This window comes from Anopheles funestus, chromosome 2RL (genome assembly GCF_943734845.2).
Source record: "Anopheles funestus chromosome 2RL, idAnoFuneDA-416_04, whole genome shotgun sequence".
Taxonomy (NCBI): Eukaryota; Metazoa; Arthropoda; class Insecta; order Diptera; family Culicidae; genus Anopheles; species Anopheles funestus.
Window position 1 is genome coordinate 56496444 of NC_064598.1, and position 21420 is coordinate 56517863.

General features: G+C 36.9%; 1 protein-coding gene across 2 annotated transcripts in view; it reads right to left on the bottom strand.

Moving 5' to 3' along the window:
- LOC125760975 (homeotic protein ultrabithorax-like) overlaps window positions 1-21420 on the bottom strand; it is a 65079-nt gene that overhangs the window by 19330 nt on the left and 24329 nt on the right. The window lies entirely within an intron of this gene.

Sequence of the window (21420 nt, forward strand, 5' to 3'; positions counted from 1 at the left end):
CTGATATATAAAGTATTCGTTTTTTTCTATCGACCAGAATTTCATTATCGTTTGCTTTATTTTATCTTACAGCTTACAGACCGACGAACCCCATCTCAAACCGTCAAACTGTTTCCATATATATGTGCTGAATTCTGTAGATTGTAGATGCAATGGAATGGCTGATAAACAAGAAGGTCGTTTCCGGAATGAACTATTTTGTAATCAAATAAAGTAAGGAACGCAATAAATCTTCAGGAAATTCCTAAAATAATAACATCATAAATATCTGCCATTGCAGCATCCTTTTTATGCGTCTAGTGAGCAAGAGAGCCGTATATTAAGTAAAGCAATGGATAGTAAACACTAAACAAGCGATGCTATGTCAAACGACGAAATTTTCATCATATATTTCTCTCTTGGGTTTTCTTCAAATGTTCATGAAGTTTTCTTTCAGACGATAAAAAGTTTTTAGTACAATGCAATACGGTCGGTGCTATTAAAATAACTGAGATGAGCAAAAAAATCAACTTGGTGATGTAACGACATATAAAAAGTGAATGAAAATTTTCTAAAATGTAGAAAATCATAAGAAAATCATATCATAATCATCATATCATAGTGGATACTAAAGGGCTTTTTTAACATTTCATGAAACGTTGTTTGAGTGACCAAAATTACAGCTTTGTAACAAATGTATTGGGACTTTGTGAATATATGCTAACTAACAAACTATTTTCTTTTCATATATTTTATGTCGATTCGGTTTGGGAAATGCATTTTACACACCATAACAGTAATCGTTTGTCAAAGGACAGTAGCATGACCAACAATTAATTATAGTCAGCCCGTAAAAGCACGATTACATTGATTATAGAAGCAAAAGCCTTTTTTATAATATAGAAGAAGCCCATTTTTCGCTGTGTCCTTGTTCACCGAAGAGAGTTTTGTAATGCTACATTAAATGTGTGTCCATCCATCAACGGTAACGAAATGTTGTGCCATGGTAAGTATACGCAGTTTTCTATAACGTACGACGTTGTTGTTCGATGTACCGGTTTCCAGTAAAGCATTTTGCAAATTAAAAATAATTGAACGTTTTCTTGTGAAATCCAACAAATAAAACAGTAATTATAACATTCTTCATCAGCAAACCTTTAGCGTCAAATGACTACTCGTTGCAATAATTGTAGTAGCTTTTCTCTCGATCAAGATTCACATTCGCATAATTACATTAAATTTAATTTAGCTTTAAAAGCAAATTAAAAACTTTTGCTTGGAGCGTGTTGCCATTGGCAACGCTACTTCCTGATGGATGCAACGTTTTACTTACATACATGACATACTCGGCCTGTACGCTCGTAAGCGTCTTGATGCTGGGTAGACGCAACACACCAAACAAGGAACAAACAAGTGTCTTTTCTTCAACATTGGTTTCAGCCAGGTTGGGTACCGGTACGTGGCGTCGACTGCCCATAAAATGGTTACGATTAAAAAGGAAAGAAAAAACGCCATGCTTCGGCAGGCATGCCACATTGAAAGAAATTCTCCAGCCTCAATCGTTCAGTATACGTCCTAGGGCGTTCAAATTAAAATCATATCCCTGTACAACCCCCCGCCTTTTTGCTTCGATTAAACGCAATTGCATTTCACGACTGGTTTTTTTTTGTCTCTGTCTCTCTCTCTCACAAACACACACTCATACAGCATCTCATTCTTTTCATGCTCCCGATCGTTCGATCGCCAACGAGTTCAACTTAACAAGTCGGTTTGGATGTGCTGTGCCGTGCCTATGGTGAAAAAAGCAAACTGAAGAAAACATAACATGTTGTCCGAGCTGGCCCTGTCCACAGACTGTAGTTTTAAATTATGCTTTGCACCAGCAATTCGAAGCCATCGTTACTGTCGCGGTTCACCAAATGGAAAGGATGGCGTGAGGTTCTTTGAAGCATAGGTGCATATAGAGTGTATGTCGAGAGTTTTCGCGTTCCTCATTTTAAAGATACCTTTTTGGACGGAAAAAGAAAGATGGAACTGCAGGGAACCTGATTCCTGGCTTAAGTTTTCGAAGGTTCTTCGTATGGGTTTGTTTTTATTTTTCATGTCGAGACGCGACAGTGCGATCCAGTTATCAAGGGAAGCAGCTTTAATGCTGTTTTTCTTGAATAAGAGCAAGAATGGAAACACTGGAAGGCATCTATGTTTTCTCCATACAAAATGAGCTCAAGCCAGCAAAAAATCTTTGCTGACAAACAATGATTTGATTCCCGGCCCTTTCATACATACTGAATGTTTTTTTTCTCTTGCCAAACTTCACAGTATAATAGTCAGTGCTACGGGCGTTTTTGTGATACTCAATTTTTCATCATCATTGCAACCGACTCGCACTGCTCTTTCCTCATACGTCCAAGAACGTTCCTACCTTTGTCAGACATAGTCTTGATTTTTTCACTCATAATTTTATGTTTTTTTTTAGAAACGCCAGACGAACAACCATCAAATTCTTAAACGTTCATCATAGTGCGCCAATTAACATAATTTTCATTTTGAAAAATATTTCCAATCTTGCTTTATGCATTGTATTTTATTAGTTCAACTTTTTCATTCAAATAACTTTTCCGAAGAATCAAACAAGTTTGAAAAGAAGATTTCAGTAATGTTTCATCAATGTTGTTGCCGATTAGCGGATAGTTTTCAAATACTACGTCTTCTTAAAAACAAAATTCAACGGTAGTTGAACAACACCCACAACTCCACTTACAAACATCCCACACTAGAAAGGGCAAAATACTTTCTAGCTCATTCCGTATTCCAAACGATATTAGAGTAGACTATAAATTGTATAAGAATCTACCCGTTCCAAACAGTCACAAGAAGTGATTTCTCTGCGCACTGATTCTAGTCGAAAGCAGTTGTTTGAGCTATTTTGCCTCAAACGCCCCCTACAATAAAGCAAAGCAACAAAAACTCAAAAGCACATTTGTGCTCAAATACTTTATGTATATAAATGAATATATTATCTCTCCTTTAACGAGTAACCTCATCAGTGGCGTTTTGCTTGATCGCCTTAGAAAAAGGAAATTCAGTTTGCAACATAACTCCCAGCACTTGAGATCTGTTTCCTTCGAACCGTTTTTGCGTGTCGAAATGAAAAACTTCTACCTTTGTCAGCTCATTATTCTTCAACAGCGTGTCTTTTGTTTCCAAATAGCTTGCAAGAAGCTGGTAGAAGCCTGAATATTGGCTTTCCTGGCAAATCTTTTCCATCCTAGAGGTTTTTGTTTTAGCGGAACAGTAAACAGAAGTCAACATACGAACAAGAATTTCGCTTCTTCGTTTGTGAAATTGTCTTTAAAGGATTAAAAGGTTGAATTTATCTTATTTTGATAGCTGGGTTGTTTAGATTTAAATTGACCAGCGTGATTTTTTTCGAGGATGTGGCGTACTGGGCGTATTTTGAGTTTTGAGAAACAAGACGTTCATTTCGAGGCTATTCTACAAAATCCGATGAAACCTTAACAAACGTGGATACTAATGATAACTTTTCATTGTATGATATTCTGCGATACAAATTTTCCCAATGTGTCAAGCAGTTGTGAGAAAAATACTAAACAACGAAGTGATTTTTCAACCCGAAAGTGATCCCAGCGATTATTATTATAAAACACACTTGGCATAAGGCTGATAAAAAAGATAGAGGATAATATCATTCAAATCATATATATTTCAAGCACTTCTATGCAAATTGTACTGGTGCCGTGTTGAAACAGCACGTAGCCCTGTACGAGAGAAAGAAAATCAAGCTGTTTTTTGATGCTGTATGTTTGAATGAACAATGGTCGGGTCGTTAAAATGACAAGATCTATCAGCAGTCAAGTTTGTCTCAAGATGATCCAGGATAATGCAGGTATAACAATACTTTAAATGGGCCGTTTCAACCATTTCAACGGATTAAATCCTCAACTCTAGTTGTTTTATTAAAGACGTAACTCAGAAAAAAAAACATCACAAACCAGTTTTTAAACTCGATTTCTCATGAAACAACTCAAATTGAATATTTTAAGTGATGAAAATTCAAACACGTGATAGCAACATATGTTTCTAGATAGAACATAGGAAGTGGTAATTATTCTTCTTCAATATTTATAATTTATGTTAAGCTTCAATAACATTAGTAATAAATGTCAAACATACTCTTAACGAAACAATTTTTTTTGAATTGCTTGAAGTTTGTTTTACTTTTAATGTTAAATCATTTGACGTAATAGTATACAAGAAATTCTCAGCTACATTATAATACTTACGAGAATGGAAGTGGATTGTGCAATATATTGCTTACCTAAAAAGAAAAAAAAACATCGTTAAGTATATTTATTATAACAATATAGATCATTACTAAAAACAGGCTACTTGTTGGTTAAAAGCGTAAAGTTTAATAAGATTTGCATTTGTAACAAGTTACTAAAGTACCTTTATATGCGTTGTTTTAATTGTTGGTTTTGTTCTTAAACCAGACCCGAACTCCGCAAAATTAACTAAAGTTAAAACTGGATTTTATATAAACGCTGCGAAACGGAAAAGGACAAAAAACTAGGTGATGCCTTGCACCTTCAAACTCAGATAAAATCGACAAACGCTATCCGCTATTTCAAACACACAAATACACATCAAACAAGTGCGACGTGACCGAAAGATACGTAATTTCGCTAACAGAACTTTAATTTTTACTTCGACGTAAAGGTTAAAGTTGCTTCCGGTTATCAGCGTTTGAGATTACTGTGCTCGCTTTTTCACACATCTCGTTGCCGCATCACTACCGCACAACCTAAGCGAGAATTGTTTATCTATTGCCTAGAACAATGAAAGGAAAAGATGGCAAAGACTTACGATCCCTGTAGTTGTGATTTTAAATGGGATCGAAGTGTGCGAGCGGGCGTTATCCTTCTTCCTATCACAATTGAATGCACGAGAGAGCACGAAATCACACACGGCCGGGTAAGCTTGTACTGTGACATATTCACACATGGTGCCCCCATCCCCATCGAATGTTGAATGTTCCCCGCAGGCATACAGCATCACGTGTATGCGAGTATTTTGGTTTCCATATTGTGACTGCTGGTGTCAGAAGGCCACCAACGAGTAAAACGCGAGGTAATCATTTCTCTATACTCCATCGGAGCAGGCAAATGAAAAACCTGAGGCCGTACAATTTATGGAACCATTTTGAGTTTATCAGTGTTGGTATTTATGTATCATCTACCTCCAAACGCTCACAGTGGCTTATTTCGCATCCCTCGTTTCGTTCCCATGTTCCATTGTTATCGTCATGTAGAAGAACACAGTAGTTGGGATAAAAGTTGTTACGGAAGAGCCGAATCCAATACACCGTGGACAAACGGACGATCAAGCGAGTTTCGATCCATGCAGTACTATGGTTCAAACAAAAACAACAAAAAAAGAGAAAGCTGCGAAACGAATTTTGGATACTCATTGTTTGCAGCTTGCGCAAAATGAGAGAAGAGTATTCGTGACCCTTCATTTTACAGCAATATCTGCGTATGAAGATGAGCATCGATTTGGCTTCACTCGGGTTAAAACAGGCCAAAACCAGCACGCGCTGAGGTACTGCACAGTGTACGCAAGAAAGGCACACTAAACTAAGCGCGTAAACATTAACCCATTGAAGTTGTGACTATTTTCATCGAAGGTCCAATGCACGGATTGCCGACAGCACGTGGTGGTATATTTATCACGCTACTCAAACCACACATTTCACTCGGACGGACAAATCTCCCCCCATTGCGAAATTCCACTATCGACGCGCTCAGCACAAAGCGCCGTGTGCCCGGGGGACAAAGTATCCACCATGTGAGCCGGCATGTGTATGAAAACATCGAAAATATATCTATTAAACCCTCAGGGATAAGCAAACGATGAGAACAGAGCACTGAAACACCAGGGCGCCTAACTCCTGATATGAACATGAATGAATGAATGATAGAGATACAAAAACATGTTGACTAGAAAGAGAACGGCAAGTGAATTAAACCCTCACTGACGCTGTCCCCAATATCACCCACGTGCAGAGGCCAGGAAATCCCGGGGCCGAAAACTGAGAGCAATTAATAAAACCTGCTTTAATGCGTTTGTTATCACATTAGCCATATTGAGTTATAAATTATATTATTAAAATATTATACTTTATGATTATGTTTCTCCAATTCCACAACAATACTTTGAGTTCTTGCGCATTTAGCGGCAAAGGTGCAGTAAATGAAGGATTTCGAATCGACGGTGCTACAAAACGGCGTCGTAGATGGCAGGAATGGGCGTTGCAAGCAGAAGAAAAAAATCGATTGAATTATAATTACAATTGTTTATTCGTTTTTCCGATGCGCTTTCGGCATGTTTTATGTAGGCGCTGGTCTGTTTTATTTGTTGATTTTACTACACTGCTACAATTTCTTTATGGGGAGGGATTGAATTTTATGAAATAATATTAAGCCTACAGCTTCAGCGTAATTTTAATGAGTTCGGGCGCAACGTAATCCACGAAAGAAGAATTGTTGGAATTGGGTGAAATTCAGCTTTTTTAAATACTAACCTTTAGTTTGAATTTGGTACGCATAATCCAACCATCAAATATGTTTTTACTGAGTTTGAATAATATTCGAAATCTGCTAAATCTGCAGTCTACCATATCAGTTTCAGAATAGATTGCAGCACCAAACGTGCCTGTGCAATGTGTCCACCGAGAATAGAACGTAACGAACGACCCAGGTACGTCCTGCCCAGCGGTTACTGTTCGTTCGAAAAAAGCAATATTTCTTTGTTCATAAATTTTGATTTATGACAGGAATTAGAAAGTTCTTTTTTTTACGTTACCGCAAAGAGAAAGTTTAAGTTCAAGGAAATCAGATCTTAAAAAAGAATGTAGATAAAAATGTTCGGTCAATGGTCATGTTGAATAACACACGATTTTGCTTTTTTGTAATTTCAAAACCTATGTGAAGGCGACTATTTGGTTGAATACGTATTTGCATCTGCCTAATTTTTGTCTAACCTTGACAAATGCCCAAACAATTATGTTGAAACACATCAATAGCACTGGTAAAAAACATAAAAAAACTAAGTATTGAAAATGCTTCAAGCGATCCTCTCTTCGTTATTTGCTGCATTCGTCTAACATTTTGCTAAATCGTAAATACTTTGTTCCCTTTGAAGGACATGCAAAAACCGCCTTAGCCTTGCGAACATCCAACATTCATAGCATGATAGCAAAGAAACTCGTAAAAAATGCCTTCCACTTATCATAAAACCTTTCTCTATTTTGAAAAACTTTATAACATTCCTCACTTCAAACGTCTGGAACACGTGCAAACACATTCGTGTGGGAAAGACGCGACTGGTGGGTCAAATAGTCTCATGCGTCTTGCAAAGTAACGAATAGTTCAGAAAAATCGGCGCATTACTAACCATGTTCATGAATAATGTATGATACTTTATTTCAAGGGGACGAATTCAGTTTTGAACTCGAGCTGCGAAAGTTTTCTTTGTGATCCGAATCCAGAATTTGGTGCTACAATCTGCTCAGGGGAGCATTATTCTGATCGATGCCGTGGTGCGTAAAAAGGCACATTCCACAGTTGTGGTTGTATTAAACATGACAGTACTATCTGATTCTAGCCGTTTCATTTGCCTTATTGAAAAGAACGTCATGCAAAACGAACTATTGTTTGAGTAATGTTGCTGGTTAAATCGAATTGATAATACAATATGGAAGTTGTTAATTGATAATACAATCAATTATTGTTTTTCGTTTGATACGTTTTGTTTTTCCGTTAAGTGAAAGAATAAAATTTATCATTCTGTATGTATAACTAAACCAAATTAATAAATTGAATTACAATGTATTCTATAATATGCAATTAGTTTTATTATACATTTCTAACAGTACACTTTCTGTTGAAAAGAAAGTTGCAATATTCATACAATACTACCTTCAGCCAGGTAAGTTTAAAAATGTATAAACTTTTTTTATGATTATTATATACATTTTTGTACTACGGTCAAACTCAATATCTTTCGTCAAAATGATGTGCAAGTAAAACTTTATACATACTTATTCAGAGAGCCAAAAAATCGATAATAATTTTTATAGCTATCTTCGTCAGCATTCTGTACGCATATGGCCGACCTAAAATGAAAATTGAAATCACAGCAGAATTTGATCTACTATACACTGTATTGTGAATACTTTACCCAGCATGGCTTTGCAGTAATATTTGTAAACGAGTGTTGCATTCGGTTGTAATCGGTTTTTACTTTTTCTTTGGCAATATTCATAAACGAGCGTTATATAATTTTGATTGATGTTGATTTTCAACTCAACTTTACTTATGGTAGTAGCACAAGTGAAACCACATTGAATGAATTACAAGTCTAAGTGGCAACAATATAAAATTGTTTTCAATAGATGAAAATCCAATAGAAACTTTTAAGTAAGAGTTTATCGCAAACGCTGGTCCCTTAGGCTATCCACCTCTTTAACGATGTTCATTGCTGTAAAGCCTCGTTTCTTTTGTTGGATTGCATCGGGAAACAACAGCATAGCCAGGCACAGCTATGCCTGTACAACAGAATGAAGAAATACAGCCGGTTAAGCAAGCAAAATAGATTGAATAAAATATTCCACATACCTCACGACCAGAACACACTGCAGCATTTGATGGCCGCAGTCACCGCGTTGCAACGTCGGAGCAGGTCAGCATCTCACATGTGCTTTCTAGGTGTGCGGAAGCTCATGTGAAGCAAGGTTCTTTAATGCTTTTCACACTATCATGCAGTAGCTACCAAAAGCAAATAAGTATACGGAAATATTGGATGTGGTCAAGCAGTAGCTAAATGCCAACGGACTGCATTCTGCACCAGCGGCCAAATGAATGTGTCTGTAACGCATTGTTCGCAGAAGATGCTATTAGGGGACCTTTGAAGCATTTACCGGTAAGCATTTTTACTTTACCGTTCATTTTTTTCACAATAAACCCTGTTTGAAACATATAAAACTAAACAACGAATTTGTTATGCTCATTCACATATTATGAAAACAAAATATTGTTGTAAACTATAAAACAATCATCATTCAGCTTCGTTTGCTCTAGCTACAACTAAAACAGCATTTAGCTAAGATTATTTGTATAAGAGGTCCATACCGCTGAACTGTTTAAATTGTTCAAGGTGGGTTGGGCTAGGGCTAGGAATCTAGCATAACATACAAAAACTTTATTAGAATGGTTTAATTTATAAAATTTTTCATCGTTGAAACATGTACAAATTCATTTCGAAAACCGACAACGATTCCGTTTTCATTTACCTTTTTGTATGTAACTTTCGTTTTATCAAACATGCAACTGAATACATTCACATTTCCTGGCAAAGCATTGCGACTAAAGCATTCATACTACTTCGGAATATTCAGTGGTGCTTGTATAAAACAAACTGGACAAAACTCCAATCCGAATTCACAAAGCTAATTCAACGTTAGCTTGACTTTTACTGCGCTACTGTGACTGTTCTATTTGGATTGAATAAAAAAAAAACAAAACAACAAAACATTCATGAGGTCGCTCCAGGTGGTGCTGCAGCAAAAAGAACTTCATTCGTGATCGGATCATACGTTTCGTATGACCAACAACAACAAAAAACAACCTTCTCATGCGGTTGGAATTGCACGATTGAACCACCATAGACACGGAATTGGTAAAATGCAGCAACAAAACAGACAACATGAATAATGTTTAGATAATCACCTTTCGTTTTACCTCTTGCTGGTCTTCCAACAGCAGCCGTTACGCTTTGCTTATCATCGTAATGTGAGTGTGTGTGTGTGTGTGAGAGAGTTTTTTTTTAATAGTATAATGTCGTATTTTAACTCTTGCTGTCTTCGTGTTCCAACCTGGACGTCTCACTCCGTCCAGACGATTTCAAAAAACGGTAGAAGGCTTTTTCTTCCCCTTTACCGTTTACCAATGTAATCGTACATCGGTTGTCGTGCTTCCCTTTTGTAGACCGTCTAGGATGAAAGCACTTAACGATTGACAAAATGACACACATACAAAGTATCGTGCAAAACATGCTCGACAATTTAAGAAAAAAAAACATCAAAATTCACATAGAACGGTTATACCCAAGGCATTGTAGCGTATTGCTTCAACATAACATCAAATTTCTAAAAGCTTATAGGTGCCTCAAAACTAAATCACGGCTTGTATTAAAAATTGGTTAAATTTATTTAAACAAATGTTTTCCAAACGCCATATTCCGTTTTCTTCATGAACTTCTTCAAACATAATCTATTATTTTTGTTGAGGTTTAATGACTTTTAAATGAATTTATATTACTTAAATCATATTAAATTAAAGTCTTTTTCTTAACAAACATAACAAATTTACACTTTCCGTAGATCCCGCATGAAAAAAATCTTTTTTTACTTAGCAATACCTGTTACAGCTGGTTTATCAGACTTATTTTCACCCCTTAGGCGGATAGAAAGTCCTTGTTACAGTGAAATGAACCAATTCTGATTTGGTATTGTGTGAAAGACCGGTGCGGCTACTACTTACACCACCGAGGCACCTTCTCATAAAAATCGCCACGTGCATTATGGTTCTGCATAACTTACAATAGAACCTTCCAGAATGAGAATGCACCACAATTTTGATCGTTGGGAAACTGTATAAAATAATTAATTAGTAGTGATTAGCCCATATAGTGTGGCATTGTGCATATGTAGGATTTTTAAGTTTAGTTTAATATTTAATTCATTTTTTTAATGTGATGAGCTATACGTATGCGCTTTCCAGAACTGTAACGTGCCAAGCATACGAGACCAACATTGGCAGAAATATATACAGCTAACACCAACCGTTAAAAGCATTGAATTCCACCACACGTCCACCATATATTGTAATAAATGTATAAAGTTTGACAAATCATTTGTGAATAGCTTGATTTCTTTAAAATTACTTCCTGATAGATGGTACCATTTTCAACCCCTTTTTCATTTAAAAGTCTTCTGAATTTTTGCGTATCCCATGTTTGTGCACGTTAACAATTTGAGTTGTACATATAGCATCATACAACTTCATTTTCCACAACATTGGAATTCAGATTCAGAGATTGAGGTGCAATGAAATGCTAATGCCCACCTACATATACCTACACTTGTTTGTCATATGATAAGGTGTTGAATGGTTTTATTGAGCACGTATGACTTTTCAAAAGTGTGAGTTGTAGTTTTATGTGCTATTTCCTCGACTTCGGCACCATTAATACACCGGGGTAGCACTGATTTCACCGCCAGTCTGACAAATAGTCGCCATAATTTAGTGTTAAAAGGATGTTGTATACCGTACTTCCAAATATATCCCTTTCCCGGAAATATGGTGTGCTTGCTTTTTTCGGAAAAATGAGGATCGAGGATTATTTATTCCTTCTGCATCATCCTCCTGGTAACTGCGAACATCACATTTGGATGGGACTTTAGATACTGCTGCTCACAGTAACTTTCAATTGAATGTGCATTAATGAATGGCAAGTTCATGTTACCATTATCTTTATTATAGCGGGCGTTTGTGTTTCACCCACACACAAACAACGATAGCATCATTTATCATATCAAATTGAACAGCACGCCACATTTTCGATACATTGTGCAAGTTCACAAAACATTGTTTATTAAGAATCAATATAGTATTCGTATTTTTATGTTGGGTCAGGTTATTCAAACTTTTAAAAAAGATTTATTTTAATATATGCGCGTCAATGTTTGACCTACTCGCAACAATCTATATTATTTAAAGGTGTTTCAATGTTGTCAACAATAAAAATGTTTATTGTTATTTAAGTTATGACTTATAGTTATTATTTAAGTTATTGTTTTTTGTAAGTTATGACACATACTACATTATACTAACCTGTCATTGAAAGGAAACCCGATGAATGGTTCCATTAACTTTAGCTGCTCATTTTCTTTTCGATATGAACACATTAGTTTTGTGTTTTTCTTTTTATTTGCGTATTCATAATTTCGGCACCAGCGATTTTCTGGTTTGTTACACTTTCTTTTACTTTTACCTACACATTTACAAACACAATGTACTGAGCTCTTCGTCACACAACTTTCAAGACACACAAACTATTTAACTATGGGGTTTTTTTTTAAATTGTCATAACGTGTACAGCTAGGTAGGTGTGCGTCATACAATGGACGCTTTTATTTATGGTTTTATGATCAGCAGTTGGCAAATGTTACGTAACTTTCACTGGTCAGTGAATGAGAAATAAAATATCAATTTTTATGGCTTGCCCGTCAAATAGTTTTACAAGCATCCTCTCATTGTTGAGAATACACACCGGCCTAGGAATTCCTACCGTGTGCCGAATCAGCAAGGTGCTTTTCACTCCAGGAAGTATTGTAGGTCGAAAGATAACAAACACTGCACCAAATTTTATTGCTTTCATAAAACATCATGCGAAAAATTTCACTTGCACTGATTCGGATTGCTTCCCGTTGGTCTCAAATGGATGTGTGTGGCTGTGTTTTAAGCTAAGCAAAAGTTCGACTGCGTCAAGACGATTTTCAACAAAAACTGATCTTTGCAACGCTGGTAATGACGGAACATTCCCTGCCATTCTTGTATTCTAACACATAGAAAAATTCGTTTCGCAAACGAAAGAATCAAAAGGTGTGTCCTAACCCAATATGTGCGTTGCGTGGAATCCGACTTCCCTTTTCGTATGGGGTACCTTTCAGGAATCACAATGCAACCCTTGACAAAATCCTGGTATTAATAAGACACAACGAAGAAAACCTGCACACAATCAAAATTCATTTTATGTATAGACAAGACTCTTTTCTTACGCGGTGATGCGAACTCCGTAAGAATGTACGAAAGAGTATCAACAACACGTCGACTAACCATCTCTACCTTTTAATGTGTGCTGATGCTTTGCTTTAAATAAAACCACTTAAAACGAAAAGGCTAACCATCACATTCTGCCCTGGAACAAGGCTGCAGGCACAGAAAATAAGCCATAGCAAGATCACAATGGATCGATCATCAATCGAAACATTCTCTTGATTTCTGAGAAATCCATTTTTGAATCCATTTTTGCTCGTCGCTGCATGGGAGTAGCTATGCAGGTAAACCAAAGGAAAAACAAAAAGTCTTTGCTGAAATAACTCATTTTGAAGGTACGAAAATAATCACGACCACCCTCGAACGAATGGGGTAACATAGATTGAACTCTAAAGTGGTCAATTGATGATGCTGAAAAGGAAAACAGAAATTGCATTTATGAACGGCTCTGTTTCCAATTTCCCGATTGTAGTGAAAACTTTGGCTTGGAGAAGCCTAGGTGTATATCTCCAGCTCTAAAGCAACGCTTAACAGTTTTGTTAAAAAATGGTACCAAATATGTACCATGAAATCGAAAATTAATATAAACTTCAGCCAACACAAAATGCGGATAATTTGATTTGATTGGTACAATTACGAGACGATGATGAAATTTTCCGCACGCCTTCCCTAGAAATGCGATGAAACGGACGACCGAAAATCACTGCTTCGTGCTGGTGCAGTGCAGCCACAGGAAATCATTGCGAGAGTAGGTACTGCTTCATTGTTCAGAGTTTACAGTTCCTCCCATTTGTCTCCCGGTGCATAGCAAAACATAGCAAAACGTTTACACTCGACTTGAAGCCAATACTGTAATGTTGCAGAATTATCGACCAAAACGCCGTTTAACCGCATACTCTCCCCCGGAGCCACCACCTTTGCTGCTTCAGAGCATCGGCCGGGGCAAAGCCCTATTAAATTCAAGCAACGACAAGGATAGCAAGGATAGGAAAGGATTTAGACTAAACAAAGCGTAGGTTTAACTGACTCCCGGGCGCATAACTTCACACGCGAATCAGAGCCACCAGAGACGATTTCAGCAAACGGCTTGGTATCAAACGACATATTCGTCTTCGAAAAGAAATTCGTCTTCAACAGCTAAGCAACCAGTAAAACGTGGCTTTCAACCTTGCTCCTTTTATCTCGCGGTCGCGACGAAGAAATTATGAAGGCAAAATTTTAACGACGGTGCTTATTTGCCGCTAAACGCTCTCTCGAGATCGTAAAACTCATCGAAGCGATTATGCCGCTGGTGTGTTGAATATGTACATGGGAGCGGACGCGCGCAAGCGAGTACGCGCGTGTGTGTATGTGTGTGTGTGCGCGCGGTTGTAGAGCTTCGTGAAACTGAACGAAACGGCTGCCATATTGCATTGCTGCAAATATTGCCATCCTCTTTAGCACGTTTGCACTGCTGGCCGGCCCCGTGTAGTGCTAGCTCTTTTCTTCCAACGCAGCTTGCCCCACCATTCGCTTCTCATAGCAGTAATATACGTTAAGAGTTTTATGGTTTGTTTTTGTGTCTTTTGCAGTTCAATGTTTTGTGGATGAATGTTTGCAGTGCTCCAGTTGTAACCGTGCTTAGAGTGAAATGTGCATTACAAAACCGAGTATTTTTCGACGTACTGCTTGTGTTTTGTTTGTACTTAGTGTACACTAATTGTTGCAGTCAAGTGTTGCAAGTGAATGTCGCAAATAGGTGAATTTTCGAATCCTTTCCCGTATCAGCAGAACCAGTGGCGTCAACCAGACGACGCCATAAAGATTTCACCGACGTGTTTCACGCACACCTTTGTAAGGGGTTTCACTTGACGCACGCACACAGCTGTCGTTACACACAATATCACGTAAGAGGTGCATGTATGCGTGTAAGTCGACAGAAGAAGTCGACGTTGACTTTGTCGACCAAACTTATTGCAAATACCACAGCAGGATTAGGTTTCCATTTTAGTGATTTTTAAGTGTTTTATCTCCGTACGACAGCAACGATAAAATTGTTATGAATAGGCTTTTAATAAATAATATATTGCACCGTTAAATGGGCTCGATCTTAATCAGTTTGATTTCTTTACAAACATTAATATGACGCTTCTTTGTCTCTGTTTTCCTAATCTTCCTTCTATGTAAAATGTGATTTTTTTCGCCATTTATATGGTTAAATTTAGATTTGCTAAATACAAATTAGGAACATTCTTTCAGCTACAGAGCAGATTTGAATATTTCTGAGAGGAATTCATTCCTTCCTTCAATTCGAATACCCGGTGTTTGAACAAAATGAGTACTTTCTGCTAAATAATTGCCTTACAGTTGATTATTCAACTCATTGGAAGTTTAATGGAGCAGATTGTTTCACAGATCACAGATTTGTATTTATGTAGTGTATGCTAATATGTTTAACGAAACCGCAATTAATTTCAGAAAATGGGTAATTAGTAGTGAAAAACTTAAACGATCAATCATTTAACAGCTAAACTTCACCAAATATTTGTGTCACGTAAACCAATTGATAAACACATCGAAATGTTATGTTATGTGTTATGTCGTGCACACAAATTTCGAAAATCAAATTTAAAAGTACCTAAACACAGTTTTGTTATCATTTTTGTCGAATGTTCGGGGTTGTTCATAATACCAAATATGTTTTTACTAAAATGATAAATTTGTACTGAAAAACTTTCAGCACATGCGCAATTAAGCGTTTAATTTGAAATAAATTATTCGCCAACCAAGTTCAATACCTTATGTCTAAGAAATTATTGCTTGAAAGTAATTTAATAGATAACTTGTTAATGACAATTCTAAAGAAAAAAAAATCACAAATAAAACCAGACATGTCACGCATGGTCACAGTTTTAAATACAATATATAAAAGAAAAATAACATTGCAATCGTTCTAAATGTTTCACCATTGTTGTGTGAATGTATGAAGAAAATCAATACAAAATATGGAAAGGTGCTAAAAGCGCGATAACATAATTCGGTCGTTCACCTTTAACATCAAACATGGTATCCCGGTGTATGAAAAAAAACGATGCCTGAACAGAAAGGACAATGACACAATTTCCTACTTCCTTTTTTGGGGGGGACGTGGGCAAATATCTTCTATTTCTAGTGCCCCATGTTTACCCCGATTGTTTGTGACCAACCCACAATTACACCCGAATTTCAACCCGAAAGACATGTGTCCTGGTGGTACACATTTACAACCTACGTTGCGGATCACACTAAAACGGATGTGAAATTATGAAATTCACCATTGCGGAAAAAAGCGGAATGGAAATCCTGAACATTTTCGTCCATCTAAAATTTCTAGCGAGGATAAATGAACCAGGCTTGCGTGTGCACGGATGTTACGTTGTCTGGATACAATGGTTGTTGGGACAATGGATAGGAAAAGATGTATGACGTTACCAGCGTGCCTGGCCAGCGTCGTGGAAGGGAGTGCGTGGGGAAAAGATTTGCTTTTCGCCCCAAAACCTATTCGAAAAGAGGAAGAATAAACTATGTCAACACATAAATCATCCAAACTTCTTCTCCCGACGGCCATTTCAGGGATGCGTTTTTGTTATCGCCGGCTTGTGTGTGTGTGTCCGTAAACACGTGAAACTAGGTCTTATACGATCTATCTCGCTTCAGCCACTCCACTACACCGCACATCTCCTCCACCCATAGCCCTGATCCAAAGCACTCCAACGAGACTCGAATCTCTGTCGCTGACTGCAATAAATCAGTGACCGTTGCCGTCGCCATTCCGCTATCATTGCTCACAAACGCTGGTGTTCACAGAGAGTATTGGAATTTCAGAAGCCATGTGCAAGAGCGAAGCGAGGAGACAGATTGTATCGCGAAGAAGAGGAAAAGTGGATCGAAATCGTCGGCAAGAAGCCGACGACGAAGATGTATTTGGTGCTGCAAGTAGTGTGAAGAAAAGGAGAGATCTAAAGATTTTCGCAGCAAAACATGAAGGAGCACAAAACAAGAAGCCGTTCCGTATGAGAAGATTCATGCCTCTCAGCCTCCAAATCGGTGCGTGGCGGTGCGAAAGAAAAAATTGCCCCCGAAAGAAGTGGGAAAGAGCGCGCTTCAGAAATAAATAAAATATACATTAGGGCGTGGTTAATGCCATTATTTTTGGTGCTGATGTTATTAGTATTCCGCCCGTAATGTGAAACGTCGGTACTGTGCGGTAGGGAGCCAGAATTTTGATTCTGGCAAAGAACATTTCAAGTGTAATCCAAAGAGCTTCTTCGACCGCCACTCCACAACTCACAAGAAATACAGTGGTCTAGAATAACAAGTCATAAACTCACTGATACGTATGACAAATTGATCTTTAATGCTTTACTGGTCTCACGCTATTTTTACTGAGTAGTATGCTATTACATACCGCTTACCTTATGTAATAAAAGCTAACGCCCAATAGCTAATTCTTACGTTGACGAATTAGTAGTGTAGCATGAATTGCTACAGGTAATAAGCGCAGTGAATGAAAGTGTTAACAATTACGTATGAAATTGAGCCTTTCGTGTAGAGGAGCAACGGTATAAAAGGTTGAGAGTACAAATCGTGACCTTTCGTGTCTTCTGTGTTATCCACAACGACCAAATATATCCTTTTTATCATACAATACTTCACTGTACACATTTTAACAACAATATGAAGGACTTTTGACTTTTGAAGGAGATTTGACCTACAAATTTCGGCTCCCACATCAAATCTCAAAAATGTTTATCGAGAAATCATTTCTACTATAAACTATATACACATAAGCTAACAACACACAAACTACACAATTAAATTTTATGCTTTTCAAAAATCAAATACAGTAGAACGTCGACTATCCGGGGGCGTATTAACCGTGCGCCGAAAATTGACAGCTGTTCAACCGTGGAGAACGTTTATATTGAAGTCAGGTTGGTTCAAATTATTAAAATCGTCACCAAACGATAATTTGCTTGATCGAGAATAATTTTTATCATCAAAAGGACTACCATAGTATAGTATATAGATACTATATACGCTTTATTTAGATATACAAATGACCTTGATATTTAAGGGATTATTATCCGTGGAAATCGATTAACCGCCATCAGTCCGGCCCCGAGCACCCCGGATAATCGACGTTCTACTGTATATGATTTCTGTTATTAAACAGAAATACGGTAAGGAAGTATATTTTACTATAAAGAAACTGTTCAAATATTTAATAATCAAATGCTAATAATTATTTGTCCAATAATAACAATAAAAATATTGTTTCATAAATCTGATGGCGTTTTACCAATCTCACCCATTAATGTAACGCGTGTGGACGTTTAAGAAATCAGAACAGGGAAGTTACAGGTATTGGAAAGCATTGTCATTGCGATCGTCTTGCAAAAAATAATCACTAATCCACATAAGATACGACACAACTACAACACATATTTCAAATTGTATCAGGTATGCATGTACGTTGACTCTCTGGTTGATTCTCTAACTATTCAAACCTTCTCCCACACCACCACATACTTCGGTTCGTTTTTTATTCTTTTTTTTCACACCCTTTTAATGTCCTGCTAACAGATTACAACAATAACGAATTCATTATTCTTGCTTTTCCTACATATTCATGATCGCGTTTCAGGAAATAGCATTAGGTAACTATTGCTTTCCCACTTCTTTGTTTCCGGTCGTTTAAGTATATGATTTATGAGGATATTAGTATAAATCGATTCAAGAACTCAGTTTTTTTTCATGTTCTCACAAATTTCGATGAGCGTTTTTGAACATATTAGCTCCCAGTACTCCTCAATGAAAAATTATAGTAAACTGATAAAATCGATCAATCATAAGCCCTTAACATTCTTGTAAACATAAACGACTTGTTCCGTGTTTCATATCTTATTCAACTATTTTTCTCCCTTCAATCTCATATAAAACGAATCGTGGATGTGTACCAATTGTAGAGTAACGTCGACGTAGAAATCTGTTTAATTGAGCACCAACGTGAGAATAGTGTTTTAAAAGTAAATTAATTCATTAAAAAAATTGGCAGCTTTGGTCTAGTAGCCAAGTAAATAGATTGTTAACCCAAATAGATTACATTATCATGAAAGATACAAGCTTACATTCATTATACTTAAACATTATTATTCAACCATATAAAATTGCTTCTACATAAAAGAAGAAAAAAAGGAAATCCTTTTAAACACCAGCAACACACTTGTATAAGACACACTGGAACTGAATGCGTTAAATGTTGGCATCCCACGTCCCAAAAATCTTCCAACATAAACACCTTCTTGATTGATGAAATGTTTGCCAGGTCGTGCCAGGCGCATGGTCGGTTGTGTCGGTATTGAACCGGCCTTTGACGTTCCGCCGAAATCTGAAGCTCAATTTTAAAACAGAAAATGAAAGTGATCGATAGCAAAACAATCTTTTGAACGTCCAGCAGGCCGGCACACATTTTTACTGCAAACTTAATATTGAGGCTAACAGAGCTTGAACTGACCGTTCCATCTACAGAAGTATCGATTCTATCATGCATAAATAAAGGCGTAATGTTTATGTCCCACTAATCTTCACACCTTTTTTTTCCATTTCAGTTTTATTGATAGCAATCAAACGTGGCAGCAATGTTCAAATCGAAAGCACCTTCCTTTACCTTTGTCTTAAAACATCAATGGGAACCGAATGGGAAAAGATGAGTCTAGTATTTTTGTGTGTGTGTGTGTGTATCTAAGTGTTTTATTATGGTGAAACATCTGCAGAAAACGCAATTGGGTTAATTAACTCTTTCATACAAATGTAAAAAAGCAAGACAGCTAACCAATGCCGCTAAAGCGCTATAGCGATGTAAAACAAAAAGGTATCGATCTTAGCAACACATAATTTAGAATCACATTGTTTATCTTATCAACATCACGGATGATTACTGTACACTGGAATATTCGCAAACAGACCAACATTCGTTTTGATGGCCCTAGCACTAAATGCTGAAAAATTACCGTTTCAAATTTGCTGGCGAACAAACTCAAATAATATGATATGTCTACGGCAGTTTTGGTATGGTGTCAACAAAGCCACTTTTCAAATGAAGAATCACTAGACGCCGTATAATAGACACTATAGGTTTCCCCATGATCCGTAGCGTAAACATTTCAGACACATTGTTATGTAATTTTTATCAAATGATTCGATGATGTTTATTTACATACGCACACACATATCTCTTGCAGTAGTGTTTTGAGTGGCGCCTTTTCAACGACCAACCTATTTGTGTTGCTGCATGAGGCCTCTTTCGTTTAATAAACAAACCCAACGAACGCTCTTTGTGATCACGATGTGCTCCTGCCTTCCATCTATCACTGTAATATAGTCCCCACTTCTTTCACATGCTTTTGAACACGTTCCTTGTTTTGTTTTGTTTTGTTTTTTTTTTATTTGCTATCGATTCATTCGATGACCATACAGCATTTGAGGTAAGGAAGCACGAATTTAAAACCGTTTAAAACTGATTGAAGTACCGATCGTTTGATTTTTCCTGTAAACAAACCCGTGTAGGCTAGCTGTGTGAAAATCCAGCTCTGAGCGGAACTTCAAATAATGGAGATATCGAAATCGAACGAATAACGTATTTTTTTTTTGTAACCGTTCCATTTCAATGTCAACGTTTTCTGTAGGTTTGTATGCCACTGACATAATGATAAATATAGTTTGGTGCGTACTGCGTTTGAATCAAAATAAGACATTGAATTTGCTTCTGTGTAGTGAATAGTTTACAGCAAGGCCTGAAAACGATTGTTGAGTTTGTTCTGTTATTTCAATAGTACCATCTGCTGTTTGTTGCGTCTTTTCGCAAAATTCATATAGGCTATCTTTTAACTCAAATGTATTGCATATGTTTTATTTTGTCTATAAGATACATATGTAGCTTGGGGTTAACCACAGAATGGATCTGTGACCGTCGGTTGAAAACCTCTTCGCTTGCGCGTTTGATAGAATGTGTAATGCCAATACTAAACTGGACGCTTGTTTATTTGTTACTTACGGTTATATCACTTATAAGTTGCAGTAGCCTCTTGACGGACAGCATACTTACACCAAACGGATTAGTAAGTTAAAACAAATTTCAAAACCAAATCAACATATACATAAATCATTCAAGGAAGGAAAAAATATAATACTGAAGTTTTGGTTAATTTTTCGTAACCAATAAAGTAAGCGTATATGCAACTAAAAGCAGAACATATGAAATACACACTTATCATTCAATTTTGTTAAGTGTGGTAAATAAAAAATAATAACTGGTTCACTGTTAGGCATTCAGGTAATGAATTAATTATCCGACCTTAAGCATAGAGCTTGAAAGCAAGTATTAGTTCATCTGAATTGTGAATTGAGTAGTAGAACTCTTTCAAGCTTATGCTCGTAATGTAGACAACAAGTACAAATGCGCCATTCAAAGGAAGGGGATATCATGCTGACTACATCACGA